Below are 16822 nucleotides of genomic sequence, written 5' to 3'. Positions count from 1 at the left end.
CTATTTTTGAAGTCAAGGAGAGGTGAGAGCACACAGTGCTTGACAGCAGTTACACAGTAACGTGCAGCATTAAGGCCAAAGATTGTTTAGAAAAATCTATTGCATTCCACTGGGTTTTATTTAACACATTTATAGATCTAGCAGATCATTTTGACATTAAGCAGAAGAAATCTCTGTTGGGGAGTAATGTCTTAGAAAATGCTTTAGAATGGATGATTAGAGTATAGTAAAACATGTCATAAGCTGTCACTCAAGAGACCAACCATATTGGTTGTTTACCAGAGGTGGATCTATAATAAAGGACAAATAAAATATGCTGACATACTTTAAGGTGGTCTTTTAAGACAGGAGGTTTCTTAATAAGGATGGTACCTTGAATAGGTTTGAAGGTAATTGGAACAAATTGTGTTCCATGGAGACTTGATATTTTGTCTTTGTGATAGTTTGGTCATGTTTTTCGATTTTAGCATTTTGATGTGGTATCCCTTCCCATAATAAGACTATGTTTTTGTAAGAAGCTAATAAGGTCTTTTAGATAAGGTATCTAGGGCAACAGTTCTTTCTTGTTGAAAGTATTTAACCAAATTATAAATGCTTCTTTGCTTGATACCTATTAAAAATCCTCAGATTAAGGCTCTGCATGTCTTCAGTAGAAGTTGCATCCCTTGAGAAGAGGAAAAGGCAAATTCTCTATGGGTTTGAGAACATAGATAACTGTGTTGGCTTTCACTGATAAGCCACATATTTGCCTGTTTTCTACACATTTGAGAAATTTGATTAGTTTTACTGTGGCATCTGAAGACTTTGTTTAAGGAGGTTTCCCAAAAGCAGACCATTAAGGGGTAGCTAGATGTAGTGGGGCTATTGCCTATTTAATCCCCTGCTTCTACTTCCTGTGCCTATAATAATTTCTTTTCTCCCTCAAAAGCTGTAGTTGCTATTATGTCCTTTGTTAACCCCCGTCTTTTGAGGAACTGCATGTAGCTTCTATTACTAACCAAATTACAATAGTCCATTCTCAAGTGGATACTGATCACGTGTTTGTTTTGAGTGCCTTCAGTGAAAGAAGTGGTGGAGAGTCCAAGGAAGGGGTCCATAGGCCACTGGTGGAGCACTTGCTGGTGTGGAGCACTTACTGGTTGTCTACAGAACTGAATGGTCACATGGTACTGGCTCTTCCTGCTTATTTCTAGATGTTTCATTACATTAAAAGAGCTAAAAGAATATATTATATTTTCCTAATTTTACAGTAATTGCCTATATGGAAAATTATAGCCACAAGGGTGTTACATAATTGCGAATGTGAAGGGAAATGTTTCACAAAACTGTGATTTAGAGAAGACATGGCCTGTAGGCTGTTGTGAGGCTTCTGCTGAATATGTCACTTGACACTGATAATTTGGTTAAGTTGATCCTACAAGCACTATGTACATAAGTCCTACTGAAGCTAAGGGAAATTCCAGAAGGCTCTTACAGAATCAGGCCCATTATTTAGTACAGATTTTACCCATCTGCAAAGTTATAATGACACTGTTGTATCTCACAAGGGTTTTGTCAAGAAGACTGAGATTTTCAGAGGTGATTAGTGATTTTGGGTACCTCCATTTTGGGTTGTCCAATTTGACAGCAGGAAAAAAGGGCCCAATTTTCATGGGGTGTCAGATTGAACACCCAAAACCTGAGACCATCAAAAATCATGTCAGTCTGAAAATGTAGGTCTAAGGGATAAATTTTCAGGAGGTAGGATTCACTTTTTTTGAAGCTATAAATTTTGAAGTGTAGGTGCATCTCAGGTGCTTAGAACCACATGTACTGATATTTTCTTATACTGTACAGATGCAAACTTGCAACAACTGCAAAAAGAAGTTCTGCTTCAGCCCATCTAAAAATGAGCTTGGGATGGAGGTTCTTGGGGAGAACAAGAAGATCTGGTTTTGATTTCTGACTGACAGAGAATTCCTACGGGACTTTGGGAAAGACATTTACCCGTACAGATATTCTGTAACTAAAGCCCCAATCCTGCAAAGTGCTTTTACTAATATGTAGTGCCATTTATCCAGAGATCACATCTTGAAAAAGGCAAAACTCATGGAGGTGAATGGGAGTTTTAGCTGAACAACGAGAGAGCAGTGTTGAGCCCAAAATTTATAAAGCAGTTAATAAATTCAGATAAAAGATTCTAAATATATCAATCACAATAAAACTTGGATCCAGTTTATAATGTTGCCAGCTCCTGTATTTTGTTGCATGATTCAATAGCTGGCATTTCTTATAGCCCCAGCTCTTGGATTTGTGTTGCAAGAGAATCTCTGCTTTCATTTGAAAAAGCAAGTCTCATGGCTGGAGGAAAAGCTTGAAGATGTGATAAGTGAAATGTAAAGGCTTACAAAAAGGGCAAACAATCATAGATTTGTTTAAAAATCATGAATTTTTAAAAGACTGATTTTTGGCTAAATATTTGAATGCTTGGACTTGGTGATGCTTAGTTTATGTATTATTCTGGTGCCATAAATCCTTGCACAACCAATCCTGTATCTTGGCACTCAAGTCTTTCACTGAAATCAATGCAGATTTGGGATATCTGAATGGAAGATCAAGCTCCTATTTGTTTGGCTGTTTGGACTTTGGGGCTAAAAGTTCTTGCTGTCCGGATGTCATGTATCCTTTGCAGTTTGTTACATGTGCTTTAGAATCTGCAAAGTGTAAATCTATAGTGCTTCAGAAAGATTTTTAATTCCACGTTTTGTTTTGATTTTTTGTTAATCACCATGGTATTTCAAGTGATTAAGCAAATTAAAAACATTAAATCATAATGCATTCCCAAACGGAATGGGACCAGTGAACTTCTCTCTCACTCCTAGGGGAGGCTAATTCCACTTTGACGGACGCTCATACTGTCCAATGCCAAACTGCGCTGTCAGCCAGTGACCAGATTAGAAGAATTTCACCAATGAGATAGTCGTTGCTGGGTTTAACAAAACAAAGATGCCCAATGGGAAAAATCATGGCTAGTGAGGACTGCGTCGTTTTGTTTGCTGACTGCAGACGGACAGCTGTGAACTAGGGGGCAAGAAACAGCAGTCGCAAGACCATTTTCTGGATTTGGAGCACAATTCAGCTGTTTTCCACCCCATCCCCGCTGCTCCCAGCAGAGACACACTAACCAGCCTTGCTGTCCTTAAAGGAGGGAGGGAAAACCTGAATTCTTGTTTCCATCACTCAATATTTTTACCCCCCACCAAAGTTTTACTGATAAGAAAGGATTAACGCCCCCACCCCATAATAGAGTTGGAAGGATGAATAGCAGTGCACGTTAACTTACAAGATCCAACTGCGTCTCTGATGGGCATCTTATGGGGGGTCTTTTTGAAAGGGCGTGGGAGAAATTAGGCGTTATACAAACTTTACAGTTGACTGTTTAAATGTAAGCGGGGGGGGGGGGTTTGCACAAAAACCCTTTAAGAAAAGACATTATTCTTCAACCTCTTCTTTGAGGGCGGGGGGGGGGGGTACATTTTGGGGAGCGCTATAAGGAAGGTTGTTTCTCCGTAAGAGATGAAGAGCGCCAGACGCTGGATGTGGGAGTGGAAGACCCGATAGAAAGATAATGGCAGCAAGTTTATTTGTCTTTTAAAAAGAAGGAATCCTAACTGAGTTTTTTAAAAAGAAAAGCAGCAAAAAAGGTAAATGCAAAAAAGGGTTAAACACTCCTTCTCCCCCTCCCTTTGGATAAAGATGTTTTCTTGAATGCCCTTTGTAAATGAAGAGGGAGGAATTTGGAGGTGGGAGGGAGGAAATTCAGCCCGAGTCGGATGCATCTACTGTGTTGGCTTGGTGGGTAAGAAGGGAATTGAATCTGAATCCGACGTACCCATTGTGATCTCTGGAGAGGAATTTATGAGTTGGGGGATGGAAGGAAATGCAATTTAAATCGAATGCACCTACAGCGCTTTTTCTGGGGTCGGGGAATGAGTGAGGAGCAGGCAGTGGGGATCTTAGAGGTATTTTCTGTTTCTGGAAAATGAAAAGGGAGAGAGGAAGAGGTTTGGCTGATCTGCTGCCGATAAATTGTTGAGTATTTTATTTAAGAGGGTTTGTTTGTTTTTTGGTACACCCGCTTCCTTGTGATCCTGTGAAGCCAGAAGAGGCAAGGAAAATATGCTGAGGACAGAAATAGAAGAAGAGATGGTGAGCAGATCTTTGGGCTTGGGGGAGTGAATGGACTGTATCACAGTCTTGTATCACAGATCTTGCAGGGTGAAGTGAATTTAGGATGACTTTGCATCAGGATTGCAGACTAGCTTTGTTTGTTTAAGGTTGCAGTTCAGGCTTGAAATAATACATATTTGTTTTTCCTGTGATATACAGCGAGGAGCTGATCTATGTGAATGGCTAAAATGGCTAAAATTACAAATAGCCACCACACACATGCAACCCATAAATAAACCAATACTGTGTTAATTCTGCAATATGATAAGCAGCTCTTGTCATAAAGGGAAGTCATTTCTCAGATTATTTGTGGCGTGCATAGGAGATGAGCCTCTTGCTTTGTAGAAAAGAGCACGCAAAACTAACCTTTTTATTTTAAATAGTGAAATGATTAAATCCTCTTACAGTCTTACCATCCAAAGGAATTATTTTTACTTTGTATTTTTCTCTACAGTATTACTTTACATAGTTATAAGCTAATGTTTCCAAAACTTGAGCAACTCTTTAAAATGTTCAGATCAAGCATATAAATGGCAGAGACCATCTCTTTTCCTATATTGTATTGTATTAGATGGATTCTTCTAAAACATTTATTTCTCAGTTTTTATAATGTACTCTTGTGCCTAGTTATGGTGAACTCCAGTTTTTGTTCTTAGCATGTTCAAAAAAATACTAAGCTGAATTTTGCACAAGTCCTGTCACTTCATGGTCCAATATTATTAATCTTTTTAAACATTGACTGTATGACATCTACAAATTGGTGGATAAATATTTTTTTCCTTAATGTAGTGAGGATTTTTTATGGTAAAATTTCTGATCCCAAGTGACAGAATATTGACATAGGCTGATTGTATCTTCCTCTGGATGCAATGCTGCAGTCTGCACCTATTTCAGCTTCTATAGATTTAAAGAGATATCTTACTTACAAAACTGCAGAAATTTTATATTGTGCAGGAATGGAACCTGACATTTTACTGTCTCTAAAAAATGTTAGAAGAAACTGGAATAAGGAAAAAATGAAGTTTCATATTGAGTCTGCTTTGGAGCAAATTAGGATTTGTTACATATGCAGTGCTAGTTTAATATATGATGTCTGAAGAAATTGGAAGGCTGGATAATTCAGTTTCTACAGGAAAACAACTTGTGATCTACATTATGATCCCAATAATGCAAGATATTTAGATGGATGGTTGTTAAATTTATTTTAAGCAACATCTCTGTAAATGGTTGTCTGAAATATTTAAATTATATGCCCCATTAGGCAAATGGGTTTCTTTCCCCTGCCTGGCTAGAGGAATGTATTTGGTGGGCATGGTTGAGAGGAACAATACAGTTTGACTATATAGTTATATCCCCATGTTTTGTATAATGATGCTTAGGCTTTGTTTTATTTGACATTGGTTGTTATCCCTACAAAGTTGCCTTTGCTGATTTGATATTATTATTACATGGTTCCTCTCAACATAAATAACTAAAGCAGTGGATTTAACCATAGATTTGACCTGATATTTAGAGGTAACTGATGAAAAATTGTTTCCCATTGCTTGTGGTTTTCATCTGTTCATTCAAAATTCCAGCAGTGGAATTTTTTTCAGTAATTCTTTATTATTGAAAGGACCAATAAGTTAGCAAAATGCAGAGTTATTTACAGGATATACCATTTGTCAATAGTGCACTGGCAGAGAGTAGAATACTTCATTTTAGTTGTACTTTATATTTTGTACAAGCTATAATGAAGACTGACATTTATCCTAGAAGTTCATGTATATGCATATTACAGTTATATAAATGTAAGCACCTGTATCTTATTTTATGTAAAGCAATAAACACTATTTCTGCATTGTTTCTGGTAGATTTAAATTTGCATATGAAACTGTATACTATCAGAAAACCTGTCGCAACTGTTGTACTACCAGATTTATAATTTGCTGCTCTTAATATTTTATTATGTGGGTATAAATCATTGATGCAAATGCTGTAAACAAATGCCTTTATAGCGAAGAGTGAGACTACATTTAGCTTATCCCCTTCCAATTTAAGGGAAATATGACAGCATGTTATGCAGTGGATTGCTCTAGTAATAACTATCAGTGTAATCTCCAAAGCAGAAGTTGCAATCAAATATTGCATTCCTGCCCCTCTCATCTGCATAGGAGATCAAGGGCCAAATCTGTTGTATTAGTATAGATTGGATTCAGTGATCACTCTGGGTTTACACCAGTCTCATTGAAAGTAGACTCGAGCTCCTAGTCTTTATTCTAAATTCACATCTCCGTGTAGTTCAGAAGAGTCAGTGATCAAAGAATATTTATCTTCCTAACACAAAACACTTAGGATGCATGCAATTAGACAAACATTGCATTTTCTCCAAAAAGTAGATAGAAATATGATATTGCTATAACATAAAAAACAAGAAAAAAGATATCTTGAGGTATTCTCCTGTTAAGTGCCAGATTAGGTATGATTTACATATGTCATGTAATCGATAAGTAAGGCTAAGATTTCGGCATGGGTAATTTTAGTCAAAGTAAGGGACAGGACATGGACAATAAACAATAAATCATGGAAGCCGGAGCCCTACCGCTTGAGGCTGACAGCAGGAGCCCCGTCTCCCAGGACTGAAGTTACAGCGGTCATGTAAAATCGCGGACTCTGTGACCTCCATGACCGACTCATAGCCTTATCAATAAGCACAACCATTTATCTCACCTATCTTTGGAAAGCAGTGGAATTTGACCTGCTTATTAAAAATAGGTCTTTTCCCATCCATTTGAAAGAAGCCAAAATAAGACTGAAAATCAGTGGCACATGCATTTCATTTTCTATTAGCCCCTTCCACTTCCTCAACAACCAAAACCAGACAAGCCACAAAACCCCTTCAAAAAGAAAAGGAGTACTTGTGGCACCTTAGAGACTAACAAATTTATTAGAGCATAAGCTTTCGTGAACTACAGCTCACTTCATCGGATGCATTGAAGTGAGCTGTAGCTCACGAAAGCTTATGCTCTAATAAATTTGTTAGTCTCTAAGGTGCCACAAGTACTCCTTTTCTTTTTGCGAATACAGACTAACACGGCTGCTACTCTAAAACCCCTTCAGGTTCCATTATGCCAGGGTTCTAACATCTGTGATCTAGCTCAGGATGAATCTGTGTGAAGTATCCCATAAGACTGGGATATGTAAATGAATCATATTCCTTTTGTTATCTATTTCTCTGCAATGTTTTAGGAGCAGGCAGCAAAATGTACTAAGCTCCAATTTTTTGAAAGGCTGGCAGAGAGCCATTTGGCAATCAGATTTTCACAAAATGGCCTTTTGGTGTGCACAAATAGCTTATAATTTAATGTTAAATGAACAGCATCTATTACCCTTCATTGCTTTATAGACATAGTTAGTACATGAAACAAAGTATCTTTTCTATAGTCTTGGTTACATTCATTGACTGCCATTGTTTCACTGAAGTTTTCTAGTTTGACACACAAATATGCATGTCCCTTCCAGTTTCTAAGGGTTAACCCTTAGAAATCATGGGGAAAATGGTGGAGAGGAGAATGCGGAACTGTGGGGAAAATGAAGGAGGGCCCCTAAATTATTTTAATCTATTATAAAGGACACTTTAGTTTTCTTAATCTAGTTACTGAATTCCAACTCCTACTAAGAACCAATTGAATACATCTTCTGGTAAGACTGTGAAAGTTCAGCCTGTGAAAATAAATCTAACTTCTGAAGGCACTATCATACCACTAAACATTGTGTATTTTGGTTTATCAACTTATCGATTTTAATTCATTATTGTAGTCTTAAATTATGTTCAAAAGGATTCAGGGAGCTCTCTTTGAACATATTCTCTCAAGTTTAGATTCTTATTTATGTAAGTAATCTGCTTTGAATGAATACAGAATTGTATGTCTTATGACCTCATCACCCCTTCCTCTTAGAGTGAACTCCCAAAAGAGTCAACTGTCCCCAAATTAATGGAAACTCCAATTTTTCCATCTTGAGTTGTCTAAGGCTTAAGGGGCCGAGTGTCCACAATTCCCGTTCAAGTCAATAGTGTTGCCAAATGACAAGCACCTATGAAAATCAGGACCCCATGTGTGTCAAACTGTGCACTGAAAATTGCTGGACACTTTTGAAGAGGTTTGCCTAAGTGTTTACATTCTTAGAAGTGTGAACTTTTGTATAGGCTAGAAAATACTTAGTTTCTTTCTTTAGCATAACAACACCTGTTGTGATTCTAAATCTTTGCAGTGCAGCATCTCTCTAAATATCCCATTACTAATCCAGCTAGCCCTCACTCATCTAAGCATTACTCACTCAACTAGTGTAGTTCCTGAGTAATCAGTCGCTATGGCCTGCAGTGAGACAACCTGAGTAAGGATTTGGAGACTCAGACTGTGTTTGTTTTTGTAATTTTACAAAGCAAAGTTATGGTTCTAGGTTGCAGGATCAATTCTTACTAGATTTGCTTATAACTAAAAAGTAATTACCATGCAACACCTCTCTGATGGCCTTGTGAAATGAGAAGTTGGTTTTACTCTATATTCTGGTGCACACATGCTCACCTTTGTAGCAGTCTCAGAGATCCATAGACTGCATTGGCATGGAGAAATTGGAGATAAATGAGTTTTGGCCTAAGAGATGGTTCCTCCATTTTAGATTTGGGGCAACTAGTGGGAAGCTTTCACTGCTGCTGCACTGCTTTGAGGTTAGAAGATTTCAATCTCCAATATTGTAAATATAGCACTATCCATGGGCACTTAGTCCACTTAAAAATAGAGGGAAACGATGCAATTATGTTGTAACAAAATAGTCTAGAATCATTGGATACATGTAAAATGGGACTATTGCTACAGCCCCATGAAGACTGTGACACAAACCCACGATTTTAGAACACTGAAGAATTTGATTGTATTGAGGCAATATTTCAGTTGGTTAAAAGAAATGTTCTTGAAAAATTGACCCCCCCCCCAACAAAAAATGTCTAATAGCTAGCAATGATAATACTTTATCTTGTACAGCATTCACTGTAATCAATAATCCTCAGGTAAGATAAAAGTGTAATGGTAAAAAGACCTCATCACTGAGGTCTGTTTTTTAGGTTTGAGTAACTGATTTGTGTGTTTGGTGTCTGCAACAGAAAACTACTTAATCCCTTTGTCTTTTATCTGTGCAATTTACGTGGTGGCAGATTTACAAGGCATTAAGATTAATTAAGAAAACCTGGGGAAGATGGTGCCTCTCATTTAATTTATCCACTTTATACTGTACTGGAAGACCATTTTGTGATGCCGAAAATGTGCAGTATGCTATGTCTCACCAAATATGATAGCATCCTTAGACATTTTAAGAGCTTTATTCAATAAGGCACTTGACTGTACTGTTTTAAATCTTCTGTACCTTTGCTACCATTTTTTCTCATTATGGTTTCCCTGCATCTTGTGCACGTGCTTTTTTATTTCAGAGCTTTTACAATGTTTCCATGAGCTACAGTGTGGAAATATGCTTCTGATTTGTAGGTCAGTGGGAAATTGAGATTTTTGCTATCTAAGCAGTATCATTTCTTTGCTGGTTCAATGCTTACATGACATTTCAAGTTGGCTAAAGAGTAAAAGGACACTGCTGAGGTATCTTTCACAATTTTTAATTTGTATACTTACTGCTGTCATATGACCTTGGAAGCTTGAAATCTGAAGCCTTACCAACCAATTCATCCTCCAGAACAATGGTTTACTGTGTGGCTTCCTTTGGTTTATTTAAAAATACTGAAGCATTTAGTGTGTTGGGAAAAACACTGATGAAGAATTACATTGCAAGAGTGGACATTGCAACTTGGTGTAAGAGGGAAAAGCAACTAGATCAATTTTGGCTCATGGAATTTTGACATTTAATTATGGTAAAACTCAAGTATTTTATTTCCTCTCTCCTCTCCACTCCTTTAGAACTCTGCATTTATTAGTCTTGAGAGTGTACGGGTAGAAGTCGCTTCCTCCTCATGGAATCATAGAACTGGAAGGGACCTCAAGAGATCATATAGTGCAGCCTCCTGTACTCATGGCAGAACTCAGTAGTATCTAGACCATCACTGACAAGTGTTTGTCTAATCTCCTCTTAAAAATCTCCAGTGATGGAGATTCCACAACCTCATGTATTGACATTCTTATCAATGGACTTCCAAGACCTTCATTCTCAGTTAGATACATTTTAAGTTACTTAGTCAAGTGTTACCCACATGGATCCTTACAGCTACACAATCCCACTGAATTCATTTGGGTTCCACTCAGGTGTGGGGTCCTCCTGAGCAGAACACTTCACAGGATCAAGGCCTCATTCTATATCTTGCACTTTATGTTGCTCAGGAATTGATTTTTTCTAAACTTATTTCTGGTGGCACAGAAAATGCACAAGGTGCTTTCCAAACAGAAAAGGGAGTACAGTCCATGTCCCAAGATTGCTTACAGTCTAAGGACAAGTGGCATGGAAGGAAGGTTATTACATTACATTCTTAATGTATGTTAATATACAGTTTAAATATGATTTTTAAACTGTTTGTTGGCAATAAATCTGAGGAATATTTTTCAAGTTCCCCATAGTTACCTCAGCAGAAGAGAGTATTCAGTGAAGGAATTCAATGTGGAGAGAGAAGAGGTCTGAAGGTGAGTTCAGGAAGATTGTTCCATTAATAGGGTTGGAAATTCTCCTTTAGCCCAAGTGACGAGGCCTGTGCTTTTGGAATAAGATGATCTAAATTAATTCCTATAGTTGCCATAAAGTTCTGAGTGGTAGCAGTATGCAGCATAATGACAAGTCCTAGGTGGCCACAGACTTGGTACAGCATTGTACATTGTTGTCTTGTGTACTTGTTTACATTACAAAGTGCACTTTTGGAGGTCTAATAGAAGTGCACACTTGGTAGTTTTGACAGTGTTCAGATCTCTGAACATTTGTTAAAACAAAATCTAAAAATTCAAAAATAATATCTATAGAAAAATGTATTAGAAATGTTTAAAATCTTGACCACGCTTTAAAAAATGTATTTAGGGAGACTTCCCAATTGGATCCATTTTGAATTGTCTAATTGGAAATGTGTTATCTTTGGGATTACTGCAAGTTCAGAAAGGTGTATATTAAATCAGTCCAGAGCAGAGTTAGTTGAACTGTTTTTTTTTTTTAATATATAAACTAGATAAAGGATTATCCTTGCAAAAAACAGACCCAGGTTAACTGTGGGTAACAGATATAATGTAGATGTTTCTTAGGTTCTAGAAATTCATCTGATTTGATATACGCATTCATATATAAAAAATTACTCTGCTTTCAGCTCCAATGAAGATATTTCTTTGTAGGGAAAATATATCACTTATCACTGTAATGATGTCTTTGCTTAATTTTTTTTTTTTTTTGCAGTGTTAAACAAGTTAGTGAAACCAAAGCCACTCTAGCCAGGGATTTAATAGTCTGTTAATCAATTGTTATGGCAGCATAATTTCTGCACATGACTTGGAAGCATATCAATGTAATTCCTCCATGGGGCTTTTTCCATTACAATACACAATTCCTGCTTAATGTGGGTTATGCAATGAGAAAGTGTCACCTTTATTTTTTGCAATTAAGTCCTTGAGCATTGAATTATTCTGATTATGGACAACAATGGAAGGGCTCATCTATGTATAGTAGTCCTATGAATAGGGCCCTACCAAATTCGTGGCCATGAAAAACGTGTCACGGACCGTGAAATCTGTTCTTCCCCCATGAAATTTGGTCGTTTGTGTGCTTTTATCCTATACTTTACAGATTTCACAAGAAGACCAGTGTTTCTCAGATTAGTGGTCCTCACCCAAACGGGTGTTGCAGGGAGGACGCAAGGTTATTTTAGGGAGGTCACAGTTTTGCCACCGTACTTCTGCATTGCCTTCAGAGCTGGGCAGCCAGAGAGTGGCAGCTGTTAGCCGGGCGCCCAGTCTGAAGGCAGTGCCGCGCCAGCAGCAGCGCAGAAGTAAGGGTGACAATACCATACCATGCCATCCTTACTTCTGCGCTGCTGCTGACGGTGACTCAACCTTCAGAGCTGGGCTCCTGGCCAGCAGCCACCACTTCCAGATGCCCAGCTCTGAAGGCAGAACTGCCAGCAGCAGTAGTGCAGAAGTAAGGGTAGCAGTACAGCAACCTCCCCTTACAATAACCTTGTGACCTCCCCACAATTCCTTTTTGGGTGAGGACCCCTATAATTACAACACTGTGAAATTTCAGATTTAAATATCTGAAATAATGAAATTTATGATTTTTAAAATCCTATGACCATGAAATTGACCAAAATGGACTGAATTTGATAGAGCCCTACCTATGAGTAACAGATATTACTACTGTGTGATTTAATTAAGCAACAATGTTCACCATTGCTGGATCTGCTGCTAGGTAACTAGATGACTTGTTAGACAGCTGAAAGTACATAAGAGGATCATGTTAACTTATTTTTTTAATATTTTAAAATTCAAAAAGGAAATCCTTTATAAACCACATTTTAGTAGCAAGAGTTGGAGATGCCAAAATACCCCAAACTCCTGGCAGCCTTTCTCTAAAGATAGTTAATAAAAGGTGGGATATCTTGGGATTTGAGAATCTCAGTCTGAAGATGGCACTTAAGTGGATTTCTGTTTGTACTTGAAAAACATTCACTTGAGTTGTTAGCAACTATAGATAAAGCCCACCTCTAAGATTAATTATTCTAAAAGATTCTAGAAAAAATTCCTTTTGGTTATTTTGTGCAGTTTCATATTAATTGACTGTTTAACTTCTTGTGATGTGCACTAGCATGACAATATCACTCATGTACTGACCTAGGAACTCGTGTACATGTTTCTGCAAGAGAGCATTTACCAGTAACAGCAAAGCTGAACCTGAAAGTTGAGAGGCATTAGGCAGGAGTATGCACAGAGAGGAAAGTAGTCCCAAGCATTGTGGGTATTATTGTTCTGGGTCTTGCAAGAGAACCTTTTGAATATCAGCCAATATACAGAAAAAACCCTAAAAATGTTTATTGAAGAAATTAAAAAGTTAATGATGGGCTGTTTAAATGGTGCTTTTGTAGAAAATTGAAGTTTTAAAGATGTAACTTGACAGTATCCCTTTAGAACTTATACAGAAGAACTCTTTGCAATTATTAGTGTAATTATTTTTAGTGATGTCCTACTCTTCACTTTGAGGCATCTAGCAAGACTTTCTAACAATGTATATCAGACTGAAACTGTTTAAAGGTTAAATTGCTGGAAGTATAAAACCTTTTCCCTCTTGTGCCTCAGCCTCCACTTTGGGACCAGAGTGACATTGAACTATGTCATCACTACACAATAGTTCTTATTTGCTACATGTAACGGATTAAGGTCAGCTGTAAAATCCTTGGGTGCAGAATGCATAAGTGTGTGTTTACTACACTTATGAGCCGATCACTGTATCTCTATTAAACTTTTCAGTAGTTCTTACTCTGTCACTTGAATTAGCAAACAGTAATCTGCTACACTATATCATATGGAAATTTTGATTTAGAAGTAAACTCTGTTAAAAAAGAACTCCTATTAAATACCAGTCTAACATTCTTGACAAAGCTCTAAGGAAAAAGTATGAGGCAAGAAAGCTTTATTCATGCCAATTTGCAAAAAAGCTATATCCCATGATGAAAATTGCTCTGTGCCAGTTTTGCAACTATGTAAATAATAAACACACAATGCTCCTAAGGTTCAAAAGCAAAATTTTACTGTAGGCAAGACCCATAGGTGTAAGAGTTTTCCAGTAAGTTTAAGATGTAATCTTTTTCTGTCCTTGAATAAGTATCATATAACTTTATTTTATCAATATAATGCCAAGTGTAGTGTCAAATATGAATCCTGATTTAAACTGGCAACGTTCAGCTTCCTTGTGCTGCAGGCTGGGTCATAACATGCTGGTATAACTACTCCACAAATTTTTAGTCTAGCTCTTCTTTATTTCAATGTGACAATACAAGTAGTGAGTTATTGATGGCAGCTAAAGTGACACCATTATGACTGTAATCAATAATCCACCTGCTCAGAATAACAACTACAACCAGGAACATATTTTGAATTGATTCAGAAATCCATGCCTCCTTCAGTTACCCCACTTTGTTACTTCCTTGATTTATACAACAAAATCTCTACTTTAGACAAGCTGTTACAGAGTTAAATACTAGAAATGATGGCAAATCCAGATGTAAATTACACAGTAAAGATTTCACTATAAACAGAAATACCAATTGCTAAATTCCTGTGGGTTCTGATTCAGGACCAAATGCTTCCTTACCACAGCCTGCAAGATAATGTAAATGAAAAGCCATATTTAGACAGTGCTTTAAATGGGGTTTATGACAATGGAAGACACTAAATGGCCTTTTGAGATCAAACAGTTCTAAGCTTGAGACCTTGGTAAATTTACTTGATCACATTCAAGCTCCCACCTCAACTTAAAATTAAACACAGGTGCATACACTCCCTCCTCCCTAATGTCACTGTTCACCTTTTTCTTCTGTTTCTCACTAATTGAGGAAGTTCTCATAAGAGGACACCATTTAAAAAGATTGTTGCTCTCTAGCTACCTCTTCTATGCCTAAAACTGATGAAATTCAACAGGAGGTACGAGCTATATCCAGGATGCAAGAAACTGCAGCGTTCTTGAGAACAAGATGATTTAGGCCACTTGGTGACACATTCTTACCCTCCAATCCCTGGTTCATTTTACTATTTAGCTGATTAGACAAGTGAGCCCGTTGGCAAGCTACCATACAGATTTATTAAATGGAATAAAATCAACTTAAGGGCTTTAAAAATTTGAAAAGAAAACTTGTTTTAAAGTTTTATTGTGAATAATCTCAGCATGTGAAGTGTTCGCTCAGCTGCGGCTACAATGGTTCATATAGTTTCAAGTATACTTTGTAGACTTTGCATTTAAAACTGATAGAAGAAACTTCAGACTGAAAATTCAGATCTATATTCCATTCTGCTAGTAATCCACACATTAGTTTAGCTCCTGTAGATGTAAAACCTTACTACTTTTTTGGTCCCTGCCCCCCCATGCCCCACCTCTGCTCCCACCTCTTCCTCCCAAGGCCCTGCCTGACACTTGCATGGTGGGAGGGGGTGGAGAGGAGCGAGCAGAGGGTGAGGCAGGGAGGGGGCAGAGCACAGGAAGAGTGGGGAGCAGGGCCCCTTCTGAGTGTGGGCCTGGTGCCATTGTAAACCTGGTACTATACTTATAATGTTAATAAGGTCTTTGCACCAGAAGCATCCACAATTTGCTTCAAGTGATCATCAATTAACTTCCAGATCTTCTTGTTGACCATCTTCTATTCAGAAGTAGCTCCCAAAGCTGTAATTGTTGTGGGCTCAACTGTGGCAATATTTTTCAAGAGGGGGACTGAAACTATAAAAAGGAAGGATGAACACCCCAAGTACCATCTCTCTCTTCCTGCCCGTAGAGTCATTGCACCTGAAGGAACAAAGTAAGCAGCTGTTGGACTGAGGGGGAGGGGTCCTGACCTAAGAAGTTTGGTCAATAAGACTCCTGAAAGTATCTGGTGAGAAAACTTTGTTTTGAATTTAACAGTTAGTTAAGTTAGGCACCAGTTGTGTTTTATCTTTACTTGTAAACATTTCTGACTTTTATGCCTCATTATTTGTACTCACTTAAAATCTCTCTCTTTGTAGTTAATAAACTTGTTTTATTGAATCCAGTATGTTTAAATTGAAGTGTCTGGGAAACTCCATTTGGGGTGGCAAGTTGTATGCAAGTTGTATTTCTATTAAAGCCATAGGGTGTGTTGGGGTCACCCTGCAGTATAACCAAGGCTGGCAAGAGCCAGAGTGTAACTCACGTGAGGCTGGCAGGCTGCAGTTGCACATAGACACTCAGGGTGTGTTTTACATGCTGGAAGACTGTTTGTGAGCAGCCCAGGTGGGAACTCCTTTAGCAAGGAATCATAAGGCACCTAAGATTGCAGGGATAGGGTGTCACAGCTGCTCATTAGTATAGATTGTACCCTGGTATGTCACATTCACCCACCGGCATGTGGGAACATATTTTCTGTTCATATCTTAGCCTGTGCAAAAGGAAAATACGTTCTTGGAAAACTCTTTGCCATGTTTGCCTTTCCTGCTAATCCTTCACTCTGACATGCCTAATAGGTGATAAATGTACTTTTCAACCTTTACAAACACTCATTGTATTGATGATTATTGCATTCCCTATCCATGCAAGTCTACCTGGTCAAAGAAACAACCAATGCATTTAACTGGACACAGGAAAGTATTCATCAGGGTTTCAGAGCAGAGAGCCATTATATTGGTACTACTGAATTTCAGAAAGATTGATGTTTACATGGCCATTGATATCTTACCACAGAATTGTAGTTTGTTACATCATTAAGAATGGAGGAATCATAAGCCTTCTCAAGAAAGTTTCAGTACAGGGGATGAAAGTGATATGCCAGACAGTATTATTGTTCCTGTTTTTAAAAAAGTTAATGGTTTTGAAAATTAGAAATCAGAATAAATACAAAGTATTATTCATCCTTGGACTGAAAGGATAACTTACTGCTAAACAAATA

General features: G+C 37.7%; 1 protein-coding gene across 8 annotated transcripts in view; it reads left to right on the top strand.

The window, feature by feature from the left end:
* The first annotated feature begins 3829 nt into the window (after positions 1-3829).
* The window catches only part of ARVCF (ARVCF delta catenin family member), a 505185-nt gene continuing 492192 nt past the window's right edge, over positions 3830-16822 (top strand). For 4 of the 8 annotated variants that reach the window (XM_038372964.2, XM_043498177.1, XM_043498178.1 and 1 more), the window contains exon 1: positions 3830-4188. The gene's annotated coding sequence lies outside the window, so the exon portion shown is untranslated. The remainder of the gene's footprint in view (positions 4189-16822) is intronic. The other 4 variants (XM_043498182.1, XM_038372973.2, XM_043498181.1 and 1 more) reach the window with 1 other exon arrangement.

Source organism: Dermochelys coriacea, chromosome 15 (assembly GCF_009764565.3).
Source record: "Dermochelys coriacea isolate rDerCor1 chromosome 15, rDerCor1.pri.v4, whole genome shotgun sequence".
Taxonomy (NCBI): Eukaryota; Metazoa; Chordata; order Testudines; family Dermochelyidae; genus Dermochelys; species Dermochelys coriacea.
Note: the sequence above shows the minus strand (reverse complement) of the source record. Positions and strands in the feature narration are given on the sequence as shown.